A 16,486-nucleotide genomic window follows, 5' to 3' on the forward strand; every position below is an offset into this window, starting at 1 on the left:
ATTCGTCGACAGCTCCAAACTGGGCCCGCCCCATCCGCCTCACTTTACACTCTCTGATTGGTCATTTGCGGGGGGAGGGGCTGTAGAGAGGCGTAGCAAGGGTAGGAGGTTGGTAGGAGAGGAGATGGTTAGAAGTTGTTGGAATTGGTACCGGTTGCCCCAAAGGCCCGTGAACAGGATTCTGGAAGCTGTAAGAATTGATGGAGAACACTTGAGGGACACCTACTATGTTCTTCTGCTGACTGTATTCCAGCATTAAGAAAGCCTGGGTAAGACCTTATAACTGAGCCATTTATTTGCATAGAAGTCTCCGGTTCTCTCTGTGAGTGGATAGGGGAGCGGGTGGAATAAGAGAAGAATGGAAAGCGTCCTCCTAGTTTTCTATCAGTTGTTAGAAACTACTGGAGAGCTACTTAATTATTTCTGGATTTTGCAGAAAATTCTAAAGGTAGCTGAATTTTAGAAGCAACTGCAAATACTGAATATCCTTTCCGCATTTAGAACTAGAGTGAAAAACTCATACATTTAAGTTTCAAAAGGTTTTGACGTTCCAACTGACAGCTTTTAGCTAAACCTATACAACAAATGGCAAATAGGATCTTAAAGCCTTTTAAAACCAACAAAGCAAATATCTAACTTCTCAATTAGATATACAAATGTGTCCTCTATTATAATTCTCATGTTCTGAGGGGCAGGCATTGTACTAAATTCTTCACCTACATTATATCAGTTAATCTAAATCCAGAAAACTAGGCAGTTCTCCATGTTACAGATGAAAAAAAAAGTTTCAAGTGGTTAAGTAATTTGCCTTTGTTCATTGAGCTAGTTAGTGGTAGAGCTGAAATTCCAACTTTGGTCTCTTGATTCCAAAGGCACTGCTAAGCATTTGACTTGTCAGACACACCTGCCACCTGAGAGTTTCTGACTCATGACTGTGGACAAGAAGGCCTCTGAGTACAGTCTGAGTACACCTAGCCTAGAATTCTAACAGAGGCATTGAGGGAATGTTATCTTCCCCAGTGTCATCTGCCCTGGCCAAAGTCTAGAGCTGCATTTCTGCATCCATCCTCCAGTCTTTAACATCTCCATTTTCCAACCTGGCCTCTTTTAATACAAACTGCTTTCTCAAAGGGAAATAGACCTTTTGTTTCTTCTTCCTAAGGGTAATCTACAAAATCAAAATAATTGTGTATTTCCTGATCATTAAATTTATGCATATTCCAGTGTTAAATTTCAGAAAATAGAAGAATATAGAAGAGAAAAGCAACCCTTGCTCTACAATCAAGTATAACCACTACTTACTTTTTTGATTCACAATGTATCTTCCTTGGATATACCGCATACGTAGATTGTCTCTATGCTTTCGGTCACAGTCATTGCCACCTTTAATAGTCTTCCTCATTCTTTCCCAGGGGCAAACCTTTTTCAACCTAATTTGTGAAAACTTTCTTGATTTTGTTCCCTGTATCCTTATGGCATTCATGTTGTGTTTTAATTACTTATTTGTCTGTCTTTCCTAGGAGCAAGCTAAAGTTGTAGAACTATCAGAATAAAGTAAGAGATGGAAGAGACCAGAATGTTAGATGGACAAGTAGTTTTGCACACCAGTTTGTGAACTGGGGTTCATCTATGGTGAAGTTGCTACAGACCAGCAGAGAAATAAGAAAAAAATATAGTGAGTTTTTCATTTAGTGAAACTTACTCTTAAGGATTGTGCATTATGTTGAAATTGTTCATTCTATTTCTTTTATCCAATGACAGTTATAGAGTAGTTATTTTCTAAATAATTTTCTTTGAAGAAATATTTGTTGCTAACTTTATTTGCTCCCATTTGGTTTATTTTATTTCTGAAATTTTTCTTGGTCCACGAGATCCTAAAGTCTAGCAATTACTGAGATAGAGAATGGCCACCAATTTCAGCAATCATAATGCTGGTGTGATTCTAGTCTACTTACTTTATCTGCTATATGTATTCTCTGTATTCTTTCTGGATATGACTTAGTCTAAGCCTGAGGGTGGATCTGAGCTTGATGGTGTTTGGAAGATAAGAAGTTGTTGTAACTGGCAGATGGTACTAGGCCCCAAAGTAAGACATTATTCATTCTTGATGCAGTTTATATAGATGAAATGAAGTTTCTGTTTGTTACTGTATTACATGAAAATAGGTAGATGGAATTTTGCCATCCATGGAGAATATGTTTGTGTTAGTCTGACTTAATAAGTTAATAAAATTCACTTTGAGGGAATGTGGGAGGTGGGCACTGCTGTCAACCTTTTGGTATGTGTCTTCACATCTCTCTATACAAATATGCCCTTGGTGGTTTTAAAATATGGCTATGACTTCTTTGATGTCCTTCCCATGAAAAGATATACTTTGTGTCTTCTCTTAAATCTGGATGGGCTTATGATTGATTTATACAAGAGAATATAGAGAAAGTGATCATAGTCACCATATGTGACTTCAGAGGCTAGGTCATAAAAGGCCATGCAGTCTGTTGAAACCCTTGCTTTTGCAGCTCTCAGCCATCATGTAAGAAGTCTGACTACCTGAGTCCCATGTGCTGTGAAAAGCCCAGGGCAATAGGGAGACCCCTTGAATGTACTCTGATTGACAGTCACAGCTGAGCCCAGCCCTCCAGTTAGCCTAGGTGCCAGATACGAGAATGGAGAAGCACATTCCAGCTCTCAGCCATTTAGTTACCCTTCAGCCTTTTCAGCCTTCCCAGCTGAGGACCTAGACTTGTGGACCAAAGTGAGCCTTTCCTGCTCTGTCGTGTCCTAATTCCTGACCTGAAGAATCCACGATTTTAAGAGAATGGAAAACAAGACACAGACTGGGAGAAGTATTTGCAAAAAAAAAAAAATATATACATCTGATAAAGGACTGTTATCCAAAATGTTTAAAGAACTGTTAGAACTCAACAATAAGAAAACAAAAGCTCATTTAAAAAATGGGCCAACACCTTTACAGACCTCACTAAAGAAGATATACAGATGTAAAATAAGTATATGCCAAGATGCACCACATCATATGCCATCAGGGAAATGCAAAGTGAACAAAAAAAATGACTTACCACTACACATCTCTTAGAATGGCCTAAATCTAGAAATTGACAACACCAAATGCTAGTGAAGATGTGAAGCAAAAGGAATTCTCATACATTGCTAGTGGGAACACAAAATGGTACAGCCACTTTGGAAGATAGTTTGGAAGTTTCTTATAAAATGAAATATACTCTTACCATGTGATCCAGCAATTGAACTCTTTACTATTTACCCAAAGGAGGTGAAACCTTATGTCCACACAGAAACCTGCACATTGATGTTTATAGCACCTTTATGCATAATTGCCAAAACTTAGAAGCAACCAAGATGTTTTTCATTAAATAAATGGATTAATATACAATGGTACATTCAGACTACAGAATATTATTTAGCACTAAAACAAATTGAGTTACCATGCTATGAAAAGACACGGAGGAACCTTAAATGAATACTACTAAGCTGAAAAGGCTACACACTGTGATTCCAAATATGTGACATTCTGGAAAAGACAAACTATGGAGACAGTAAAAAAAAAAAAAAAAAAAAAAAGTCAATGGCTCCCAGACGGGGACAAAGGAGAGATGAATAAACAGAGTATAGAGGATTTTTAGAGCAATGAAAATACTCTATAATGTTAATGAATGTATGTCATTATGCTTTTGTCCAAATCCATAGAATGTGTAACACCAAGAACGAACCCTAAGGTAAGCTGTGGACTTTGGGTGATTTTGATGTGTCAGTGTAGATTCATCCTTGATAAAAAATGTACAATGCTGGTGGACAATACTGGTAATGGGGAGGCTTTGCACGTGTGGAGGGACTAGGGGTTATATAGGAATTATCTGTATCTTTCAATTTTGTTTTAAATCTAAAACTGCTCTGAAAAAACAATAAAGTTAAAGTCTTAAAAAGAATTCATAAGCATAATAAAAATGATTATTTTACTTCTCTGTGTAGGGTTGTTACACATCTTTTCCAGTGAGTAGATAACTGAAACCATGTCTCTTGTCTCCATATTTATGTGCACTCTATCTATTGGAAAAAGGCTTCTTGCTTAGAGTGATTTTTTTTTCTTTTTTTTTCTTTTTTTCCTAGAGCTGACTTTGAGCCTTCATAAGGTGTCTAGGGTTTTCTTTTTTAGGAGTATGTTGCCTTCAGAATTTGAGATTATGCTAACCAATGAAAGAGTTAAGTGAGTGTTAGATTTAAAGGTTGCAAATGTAGGGAAAGGATATGAGCAGGTCTTTACATTATGCTTGATTTTGTAATGTACCATTTTCTCTTCTCCCCTAAATGGGAGGGAAAATGGTCTACTATGTACCAAATGAATGGGGAAGAAAATATAAGTGGAACTAGCTGTAATATCCAACTTAAAATCTGAACTTTGAGTATTTTTTGCCCATTAAGTTTCAGCTTTACCTACCACGTTGTTCAGACTACATTTTAAGCTTTGTTAAAGACACCGTGGTTTATTTATTTATTTATTTCTATCTCCTCTATACCTCCCTACATCTATAACAGGTAAAGCTGTACATATTACATGTAATACCTGATTTCTATGTGTATGTCTGTATGTCCTTATATACATTTTGATCTCGTCTTTTTTTTTTTTTTTTCCAATGCTTATTTATTTAGAGAGAGAGAACAAAAGCAAGCATAAGTGGGGGAGAGGCAGAGAGAGAGGAGGAGAGAGAAAATCCCAAGCAGGCTCCAAGCTGTCAGCCAGAGCCCAACTCTGGGTTCCATCTCACTAACCGTGAGATCATGACCTGAGCTGAAATCAAGAGTTGGACACTTAACTGAGCCACGCAGGTGCCCCAATGTGGCATCAGTTGACTTCATCTTAAAGAGACTTCTCTCAAACATTTACTGGCTACACTTATAAGTTACTGGGTACACTTATAATTTGTTAAGTGTAACAAATATATTAAATGTGAAAATCTGTTTAACATGTTCAAGTTGAAATAAAAATGAATTACAGTGAATTCAAAAAAACTTCTAAGTATTTCATGTCATTTTGTTCATTTTGTTTAGTGGGTCTTATGATTCAGAGCAAACTGTGGCCTGCAACCCAATTACGGTCTCCAGTCTATTTCCATATGGCTCATGAAGCTAAGAAATGTTTTTACATTTTTTTTATTGTGGTAAAATAACATAAAATTTACTATTTAACCATTTTAAGTGTACAGTTCAGGGCATTACGTACATTCATCTTATTGTGAAACTGTCACTGCTATCCATATCTATAATTTTTTCATCATCCCAAACTGAAACTTTGTATCTGTTTAACACATTGCTCATTTCCCTTTTCCCCCAGTTCCTGGTAATCAGTATCCTACTTTCTGTCTATATGAATTCATTCCAGGTACTCATGTAAGTGGATTCATACAATATTTGTCCTTTTTACATCTGGTATATTTCACTTAGCATAATGATTTTTAAAGTCCATTCATGTAGCAGGTATCAGAATTTCTTTCATTTTTAAGGCTGTATAGACTACATTTTGTTTATCCATTCATCTGTCAACGGACATTTGGGTTTCCACCTTTGCCTGTTGTGAATATTGCTGTTGTGAACATTGGTGTGTGTACTTTGACCTTTTGACTTTCTATCCCCTAATGGTGTCCAGTGCTGCGATGCACACGGGTATACAAGGGGAAACGGGGAATTATTATGTTAGTTCAGTGGATGGAGAATTTCAGTTTTGCAAAATGTAATAGGTCTGGAGATTGGTTGACAACAATGTGAACATACCCACTGCTTTCAGTTAGCTCTTACATTTTTAGAGTTGTAAAAGAAAGAAAAAGAAAAAAGAAAAGAATATTTAAAAATACTATCTGACTTTTTATGGAAAAAGTTTGCCAACCCCTAATTTAGAGTAAATTTTAAAACTTCTATAATGGACTATTATTGCTGAATGAATCTTAAAGTTCATTCATTTCTTCACTAGAGAAGTATTTAAATTTTAGTAGACTTTCTCATACTAAATATTTGGGGAACTTTAGTTGTTTGGTCCCCAACCAACAATGAAAAAATCACGGTTTTGGTTTTGTTACTAAGAGTAAGATTCACTGATTTACAAGCAAGATTCATTGATTTTGAAGGGATGCTGTAGTAAATTCAGAGTAATAGGGTACAAGGTTCCTTTCTTTAAAGCTACAGTAGAGTGAAAGGCCCTACCATGTATAAGGAGGCATGCAGAGGCTTGAGGCGCTGTCCTTTTTACTTTTGATCTACTTTTCTTTGTTTTCTTTTTTTTAATGTTTATTTATTTTTGAGAGAGACAGAGACGGAGAGCGAACAGGGGAGGGGCAGAGAGAGAGGAAGACACAGAATCTGAAGCAGGCTCCAGGCTCTGAGCTGTCAGCACAGAGCCAGATGTGGGGCTTGAATTCACAGACCTCGAGAACATGACCTGAGCCTAAGACGGACACTTAATGGACTGAGCCACGCAGGCGCCCCTGATCTACCTTTCCGGTTCTACTCTAGGCAGGCTATGTCTTTTGAACCCTGGTATGTCCTTAAGGCAGAGATTCCTAAACTTTCTTGTTTCATAGCATTGTTGGACTTTTTTCATAGTGTCTTGAGCCTAAGAAATACTGTAGAGTTCCATTTATTAAGTAATTAAGTCCGAACAACCTAATCATAGACATTCAAATGATGTCTCACAAATGTCTCTGTGTTTCTCTGAAACATTTAAAATATCTCATGGTGCCTTGTGGGTTCACTCCAGAGTCCTATGCCCCTGAGCACACAGTTTGGGAATTACAGTCCTAGGATCTTCTACCTGGGTTTCTGATTTGGACTTGCCTTTGTCCTTGGCCTTGTTTCTTATTTTATCCCAATTACAATTTCCCACATTTCCAGGGCTTGCCTAACAATAATTTCTGATGGCTTTCTTTGGTTACACATTTAATTTTTACATTCTTGATTCAGGTTTCTTCCTTTAGTACATTGACTTTTATGTTGGGTTTTCCTTATAAAGGCTCTGTGTTTAAACTACAGAAATAAATACTTTAATGAATAGAACATTTGCCCTCATCTTCAAAAGTGTGTTACTAGAATTACTGGATTAATGACTGTAGGGTTCTTTAGTTTTCTCACAAGAAAGGTGATAAAGTATCTTAAGCCACCTGATAATCCTTAGTTGTATATGTTGGCCTTTGTCACTCAAGTGAAGAAGGTGCTGTGAATGGTGCCAACAACTTGCACAGTAAATAATAAATTACCTTTTCTATAAATTATTACTCACTAGATGAACTTTCCAGTAGCTCTGTCTGGTCTGGTAGCAAAGTTGTTTTTCTCTTACCTCCATGGATGTTTTCTTTTCAGGCTGATTTAAGTGACACTTCTGCAGTCTGAAAGAAATGTGAAAAACCTTAATGTTAAGTAACAGACTCAAGACTAGATAATTCAAAAGATTTGGGAGAGAAGGTATTTCTGGTTAGGAAGAATATTCTGTGCATTATAAAAATATGGGAAAAGAATGTTTTTATATTGAGAAATTCTTTTAGGATTTAAACAAGAATCAATATGTCATTCATTTGTACATTAAGATGCTAGACTATGGTGATCCCTATAGAAAGAAGGCTTTGACAAATTACATGAGGTAAAGAGGATACATGGGAGGATTTTAATCTACTGTGGAGGAATAGTTTTCTTCTTCAAATGTAAGGAGAGCTCTCTATGGAGTAAGGTAAAACTCTTACTTTTCTCATATATTCAGGCTGTGAATTGCGCTTGTGTGAACTCACGTAAAGCACATGTCTGTGTGCTTTTACATAGGTAGGATATGGGGGTGGGGTGAGAATTAAACCTCTCCTGCACTGTTGAACCAATCAATATTCTGTGTACACATAGTTCTAAATGGAGTCCCACCAGGCTTGGGCCAGTGTCCTTATTTATGTATCATCTTTACTATTTAGAGGTAGAACTAGAATTTTTTGCTGCTATTGTGCAAATCCTATGATGTATGCTTTCCAGTTTTCTCGTTTTGATTTTTCCCTTCCTGCTTGATACTCTCCCTAGAACGTTTTCTCAGTCAGGATATAAGAGTCAGTTAGTTTTCCCGGAACTAATATTTTTCAACTCCCCCTAATCTCAGGGACTCTGGTTTTATAATAAGTGTCCCCAGGAAGGAAGACTTGTGTGGCAAAAGTACCTTGTTTGATTTATTATTTTTTTATTAAAAAATTTTTTTTTGTGATGTTTATTTTTGAGAGACAGAGCATGAGTGGGGGAGGGGCACAGAGAGCGGGAGACACAGAATCTGAAGCAGACTCCAGGCTCTAAGCTGACAGGACAGAGTTCATGACCTGAACTGAAGTCAGATGCTTAACTGACAGAGCCACCCAGGCACCCCATACCTTGTTTGATTTATTTTCTGTTGTTGCCATAACAAACAGCCACAAATTTAGTTGATGAAATAATGTATATTATCTTAACAGTTCTGGGGTCATGGACCTCAAAGAGCTAAAACCCAGGAGTTGGCAGGGTAACATTCCTTTCTGGAGGCTCTAGGGAAAATATCTTACCTTGCTCATTCAAGTCATTGGCTGAATTCAGTTCCTTGAAATTGTAGGACTGGAGCTCCTGTCCTTGCTAGCCATCAACCAAGGGCTGTCCATAGCTTCTAGAGGATGTCCACATCCTTGGTTCATGGTCTTCCTCTGCCTTCAAAGCCAGCAACAGTGGGTTGAGTTCCTTTCAAGAGTCCTCACTTTTTTCTTCATCTTATACTTTTAAGGACCGTGTGACTAGATTGATACTACCCAGATAATTTAAAATAATCTCAAGGTCCTTAATTACATCTGCAAAATCCCTTTTCCCGTGCAAAGTAACATATTCACAGTTTCTAGAATTAGGACATGGACATCGTTGGGGCCCATTATTTTCCTATCACACCTGATGTTTTTAGTAAATGGCCTGACACTGGAATCATCATCAACTTTTAGTCACTTCACAGCTGTCAGTTTCATACATTGCAGATTGATATCTCGAGCTTCCTTTCCTATGCTGAATTCAGACTTTCTTACATCCACCGATAACTAAGTATTTGAGGACAATTCTTTCATAATGTAGAACTATATAGAATAAGGAGGTGGAAATACGGGGGGACATAGAGATGAGGGAAGGGTTTTGTTTTTTTAATCCAAAAATGAAATAAAACAACAGCGACTTGAGCATGTTTAAATGCTAATGGGAGGAAACCAGTAGAGGAGAGTGAAGCATGACAGTCTAGAGGTAATCCTCCCACATCTGCCTGGTCTTCCCTTCTGCCATAGGAGAAGACTTGTGATCAGGGACATAGCCACCCAGCTAGACAGTACATTTCTCAAACCCTTTGGAGCTAAAGTTCTGTAGTGATTAGGTTCCTCCAGTAATGCATTCTCTGTTACTCAGAAGGCAGAATGAGGTGTTCAGCATAGCTGTGGTCTTCTAGCAGCATTCTGGGGTTCTGTGAAGAAGCTGGAGGCAGTGGCAGCCTCTTGATTTGATTCTCCAAACCCACTATGCCCTCTGGGAAAGCCCAGAGGCCACTTCCTTCACCATGCATTGGGTAAGGGAACAAGAGAGCATCTCTGTGGGACTCTGTCCTGAAACCCATAGAAGACAGTGGGAAGTGCTACAAAAATTGCATTTCCTGATTACAGTGAGAAAATGGAATTTCAGAGGGGTAGAGGCTAGGTGGTAGATCCCAGCAAAGATCTGTTTAGTGTGGTCAGTCCAATGAATCAACAGAAAATAGTAATAGGTGTGTTTTGAAACAACTGGGCAGCCTACCCAGGTTCTGCTTTACATAGAAGGAATACTCTGAGCTCAGCTGGGGAGAAACTAACCAGACATCACTGTTTGGATTCATGTCTTCTTACCAGGTGCCCAGAACTAAGCCAGTGTGTAGATCTGAAGCCCCTCAACAGAGGTGGAGGCAAGAGAGCCTCTGAGAAAGAACACTGCAGTACAGCCATAGGTGTATACAGTGCATTTCCTCCACAGAGTGGAGAGCTTTCCACAGAGTGACCCATAGCTATTTACCCAGGGGACTGTGCACTGAGGAAAGAGAAATATCCAGAACTTCTGGGAACTACTGCATACTGATGCTAATTTTACACTGATCCCCAGAGACCCAAAACGCTACAAAAGTCCACCAAAGTAGATGCTTATGGATGTCAGGCTTTAGATAAAGTCTTGGTTCAAATTCAGCTAACAGTGGGTCTAGTTGGAACTATAGAGCACTAGTGTTTTATTACAATTATAGAATATATGGTGTTTATTATTACAGTTGTAGAACATATGGTGAGAATCCACACACACATATACTTGATAACTAACGAAATGCCATTCTCTGGTTCCCTTTCCTTTGGAATGAGGGCTCTGGAACTCTTCCCACACAGTACACCAGTTGGTAAGCAATACTTCTGAAGGGATTGTAGAAATTACCACTGCCATAAAAACCTTGAGAGAAGCTGGGATAGTGATTCCTATTATATTTGCATAAAATGTTTCTATGTGACCAGAGCAAAAGGCTAAAGGGCCTTGAAAAATAATAGATTATTGCAGACCTAATCAGACTATGATGTTAATTGCAGCTGTAGTTTTAGATGTATATTGACTGGAACAATAAACTGTGATAGTTAAGGGCCTTGGCCCCCCAACTTTTTAAAGTTTATTCATTTATTTTGAGAGAGCGAGTGAGAGCAGGGGAGGGGCAGAGAGACAGGGAGAGAGAGGGACAGAATCCCAAGCAGGCTCTGCACTGTCAGCATGAGTGGGGCTGAAACTCATGGACCATGAGCCAAAATCAAGTGTTGGATGCTTAACCGTCCCAGCCACCAGGTGCTCCTAAGGGCCTTGCCACTTTGATGAAGTTTCAAGGGGTCCAGTGATTCGGAGCATATTAGGCGATACCTTCTACAGAGAGATAAGTGGCAGTACCTTGCCCCAACCACCACAAAGAAAGAGGCACAGTGTATGATGCTTTCCGGATTGTGGTGACCACCTATACCACATTTGGGCATGCTGCAGCATGCAGCAGATAACCCATAAGCTGCCAGTTTTCAGTGGGTCCTAGAACAAGAACTAGCTCCGTAACAGGTCCAGGCCGCTAAGCAAGCTCACATGCCTGTTGGGCCTTACAGCCTAGCAGATCTAATGGCAGTGGAAGTGTGCCTGGCAGCAGAGATGGGGTCTGGAGACCATGGCAGGCCCCAGATTAGACAAGGTTTTGGAGGAAGTTCATGCTATAACTGTTCTTCATTTTGAAAAGCAGTTCATAACTCGTTATTGAGTCCTGATGGAAACTGAGCATCTGACTTTGGGACTCTTAAGTGACTGGACAACCTAAATCACCCATCACAAATCAGCTATTATGTGATCACTGAACCATAACGCTGGGCATGCCCAGTAGCATTCCATTATAAAACATAAGTAGCAACTATACAACCTGGCTCTACTAGGTCCAGAAGACGCCAATGAACTGTACTAGCAAAAGGCTCCTGGGAGGGAGCAAAGAAATGACTAACATAAAACAAACCTGCTGCAATCCTCCAAGTTGAGGATTTCGGGAACTGTGTTTCTGGTAGTGGTTCAGGAGAAATGAGAGAGGATGCATAGCCAAGTGGGCTGTCCATCAGGGTGCATAAATAGTTTGTGATAGTGTAGCTCTTTATCACTTGTGGCAGCCCTGACTCACCTGGTGTGGTGCTGACACATACCCAGTTTTCTTCTCTCTCTCCAGCACCCTGAAAGATTACACTTAGCTGTCTCCCTTACAGGAGGAGGCATGTGGTTCTGGCCAACAGCTTATAAGCAAAAGTCGTGTGTGTCATTTTCAGGGTGCGATATTTCATTGCTGGTATAAGACCCTCTGGCACTCTGTTCCCTTCAACAAATATTGCTAATTGGAGCAGCTAGAATAATTCTAGATAACCAAAGCCTGGACTCAATGGGGCCACACTAGATGAAGTCAAGGTGCAAAAATTCCCTTGGCATAATGTAGAGGGAGGAATCTAGAGACCCTGGGACTAGGGGTGCTAAAGTGAATTTTTCATGTGCAGTCCATTCAGTCCCCTACCCTCTAACTTGGTCTCCCTCAGAAGGGGTGCAGGAAAAATACATTGGTAAAATAAGTACCACCCTCTTTGGAAAATGCTTTCATGGCTATCATCTGTAATTGTAGCTGCTACTGAGGAATAGCACACTTAAGATAGGTTTCCTAATTTCACTGAGGGTGGGGGGGATCCAGACATGATATAAGCCAAGTAGCAGTACTTAATGATCAGAGGAAAAGTGATTACAGTTAGTATAAAAGGCAGCAGGGCTGATCCAGAAATACATGGCTTCAGGATGGTTGCTTACTGAGACGGTGTCACCAGCTAGACCCCAAGTCCTGCCTTTTACTGCTCACCTGCTTGTACCCACGACCTTTTCCTGCATTTTTCCTTAAGCTCTTCTTTCCAGCTTATCTTTTAATTCAGGCAAAGACCTGAGGCACATAGCATCTTGTGATGGAACCGGAAACTACCCTCAAGCAATAACAACTGCCCACACAAAGTTCTACCCAAGTGGGCCCAGACCATCTAGACCAGTTTTTTTTTTGTTGTTGTTTTTTTGTTTTTTTAACGTTTATTCATTTTTTTTAAAATTTTTTTTTTTAATGTTTATTTTTGAGACAGAGAGAGACAGAGCATGAACGGGGGAGGGCCAGAGAGAGGGGGAGACACAGAATCCGAAGCAGGCTCCAGGCCCTGAGCCATCAGCCCAGAGCCTGACGCGGGGCTCGAACTCACGGACTATGAGATCATGACCTGAGCTGAAGTCGGATGCCCAACCGACTGAGCCACCCAGGCGCCCCAACGTTTATTCATTTTTGAGAGAGAGAGAGAGAAAGAGACAGACAGACAGAGGATCCGGAGCAGTTCCATGCTGACAGCAGGGGCTCAAACTCACAAACTGCGAGATCATGACCTGAGCTGAAGTTGGACACCTAACCGACTGAACCACCCAGAAGCCCCCCATCCAGACCAGTTTTAACTTAACCTTGACTCACGCCTGCACAGATGGAGCATGGAGTGACCAATGGTTACCTTTACCTCATTATGAGACCAAAATCTCCATCGAAGGAGGAGCACAAACCTCCTTTACATAACATACAATATGTATGTATAGGCATGTTTCCTTAAGGAACATGTGCCACCCTATGCCCACCTTATGATGACATAGGCTCGTCTATGTAAATATTCATTCTAACTCTAAATAAAAGGAACCCATTCACTCTTGCTCAAGGAATCATGGCTTTGAAAGTTATTCCACATGATTTGCTGCAGATAAAGTTTACTTTGTGTGACAACTCCACCTGGTGTAGTTTCTGTGACTCATCAAGGAGTGAGTTAAAGTTAGTTCGGTTACAGTGGGAGTCCTTGGACTGTTAAGAGCTGTGAAGGGTATAATGTTTTTACCCTGTTTGCAGACTAACAAATTAGCCTGCCATAGTTTTGTAGATGCCAGTAGAAGATATGAGGTATCTTGGTCAGAGACAAAGGAGACAGAGACAACTTTTCTACTCACAGCACAGTAGGCAGTGTGAGTTGCATATCTACATTGGTTCCCTTGCCTTCCAAGTCCTACAAGTGAGGTGGAAAGGTGTGAGTGTATGCTGTGAACGAAGTGGGTTTGCATCACAGATGGGGAACTCCAAACTTAGAATCCCCAATCTCTTATAAGGGCCTGCATGCAAACCTGCCTACCTTCGCCCTGGAGGGAGACCTTGTCTTTATTACCCTGGTCAGGAAACAAGTGTGCTCTTTTCCTGAAAGGAGATATTATCTCTACATTCCAAGGCTGTTTGACTTAGAAAGCCTTGCAAAGGTAGTTGAGAACAAAAGCTGATAGAAAGCAAGCAGAAATGTTATGAATGAATTGTCTCCTAGTAAAGATTAAACTAGATAGCCAGACGTACTTGATTTGTATCACCAAAAAATTGTACATTTGATGAATAGAGGCCTGGCTTAAGTCAACCTGACAGAATTACTTGCTTTCCATCCCCAAGACAGCTGTTAGACCTGAAGCCACATACCCTTGAGGCGAGGCCAACATGCCCTTGAGGAAGGTCTGAGATAATACTGAAGGTGTGTTCCATGAGTCTTGTCTCAGGTTTATCAAGGAAAGTATGCAAAAGGTAGAGGGAAACTGCCACACCTGTTGTTATCATCAGACAATTATTTTGAATAATTGTCAAGGAGTGTGGAAACCAGTCGGGGTGGTTCAGTAGCAGGGCAAAAAGGAGGAAGTAGTTGCTGGAACCTGAAGACAGAGAGGCTGTGTGGAACAGGCCATCTAAAAAGAGTTATGACCTTCTGTGGAGGGATGACTTCATTAAGGGGAGCTGAAACAATGCTCAACCTCACTTTCCTCCCTTTCTTTGATCTTTCATTCATGCCCTCTATTGGCCAAACTGGAAGCCAGATGACAAGGAAGCCTGTTGATGTAGTCCAAACAAACTAGCCTCCCAGGGCACAGACACAGTAGAGAAGGGCAGAGGATGGATATGGAATGACAAATGGAAGAAATCCAACCTAGCATAATGAAACAACGTTAAAAATAATACTTCAGCTTAAAATATTCTACCTCCCCAATGCTTCCATAACTGGCTAACTTTTTTTTATGAGAGAGAATGGGCTGGAAATTAGATGTTTGGGACATAAATCTGCCTAAATTTATATGATAAGCAGTGTTGTTTATTTTTATTCCATACCTATATAAATATTAATAATTTACATCATTTTAGTTGTTAGTGTCCTTCGGAAATTGGCTGATACTTCACCATCATCACTCCTATTTTACCCACAGAAAGTATGATCTGTTATGATTTGTGAATATGCCCTCATTTTTATGTGACCACTCAACTGGCCTGCTGTAGATTTGACCCAATTATTTCAGCCATTTTCATGATTGATTCTCATCACTATGGGGTGCATGCACTGTGTGGCCATCTACGCCGATTATGAAGAGGCTTATAGTGATGGGATTCCAGGTGCCATAGCCTGGTCATTCTGCATAGGAACATTCTTCTCAAGAATCATTTTAAAAAATCAGCAGAAGGGAAGATGCTGAGACTTTCAAATTCTTTTCCATTTGACTTTTCAGCTACACTGTCACCAGAATTTTAATAAGCTAATACAGTAGGACAGGTGTCCTGAAGTAAGTGCCCTGCATCTTTCCAAAGAGCAAATGGGGGACAATATCCAGATCTGAAGTTTACAGCAACACTGAACTGACCATACGAGTTAACCTCAGGGAGCCCCAAATTGTGCAACATATATTTTCTGAAAGAGGTGAAGCAAGGCAGTGAGAGCAAGTTTTGAAACTTGAAGACTAGTAAAATTTTATGCAAAATATACCAAAGTGAATCTTGGTGGTCCAGTTTTCTTTCTACTTATAGATAATCCTTAAAATTTCTAATAATGAACTATGATCCTATATCTCATTAGCTATACTTTTGTCACTTCATTCATGGTCTTAAAAAATTTTAGCTTTAAGAGGGGACTGTGGTTTCTTAATTGGATTATTTTAAATTTGGGAGAGTGTATGTGTGTGCAGTTACAAATTCTTACATATAGCAGCGTTTTGTTTTTGTTTATTTTCCCCCTAAGATGGTTTATAATGTTTATTTATTTTTGAGACAGAGAGAAACAGAGCATGAATAGGGGAGCGTCAGAGTGAGAGGGAGACACAGAATCTGAAGCAGGCTCTGGGCTCTGAGCTATCAGCACAGAGCCTGACGCGGGGCTCAAACTCACAGATGGTGAGATCATGACCTGAGCCGAAGTCGGATGCTTAACCGACTGAGCCACACAGGCGCCCCATCCCCTAAGATGGTTTATAAAGGTAGACATTTTCTTATTGTGGAAGCCTGTTGATATAAACTAGTATTTCTATTTATAACATTTATTATATATAATACAATAACATATTTATTTTATATGTATTTATATTTAAATTAGTTGTATTATATGTAAAATTATATAATAATACATATTATAATGGTATATATTATATACATACATATAATAATAATAATTACTGTGGAGGCTACATAATCCAGTTTACCTCTGATTTAAAGAAAAAGATGTTCTTAGTCTTAACTAACAACTCTTTCTTCCAGAAAAGGTTAGGAATCTTACAACTGACCTCTTTACTGATATTTTCATCACATTTTTCTTTTACTTTTGCTTAACAGGAACCCATTACTCATGCTTCTCCAGCTTTTCCATACAGAACCCCTAATAGTGTAGAAGAGTTAACATATGTTTCCCAGGGGTCTAAGATAGTACCTGAAGTCACCACAAGGAAGAAATTTCTCTCATTTTATATTTTTAAGTTTTTATTTAAATTCCAGTTAGTTAATGCAGTGTAGTATTAGTTTCAGGTGTACAATAGAGTG

General features: G+C 39.4%; 1 long non-coding RNA gene across 3 annotated transcripts in view; it reads left to right on the forward strand.

Annotated features, from left to right (window-relative positions):
- The first annotated feature begins 13 nt into the window (after window positions 1-13).
- Window positions 14-16,486, forward strand: part of LOC131507007 (uncharacterized) — a 96,383-nt gene continuing 79,910 nt past the window's right edge. For all 3 annotated transcript variants that reach the window (XR_009259264.1, XR_009259265.1, XR_009259263.1), the window contains exons 1-2: window positions 14-269; window positions 1,521-1,675. This is a non-coding gene — a long non-coding RNA (uncharacterized LOC131507007). The remainder of the gene's footprint in view (window positions 270-1,520; window positions 1,676-16,486) is intronic.

Source organism: Neofelis nebulosa, chromosome 3 (assembly GCF_028018385.1).
Source record: "Neofelis nebulosa isolate mNeoNeb1 chromosome 3, mNeoNeb1.pri, whole genome shotgun sequence".
Taxonomy (NCBI): Eukaryota; Metazoa; Chordata; class Mammalia; order Carnivora; family Felidae; genus Neofelis; species Neofelis nebulosa.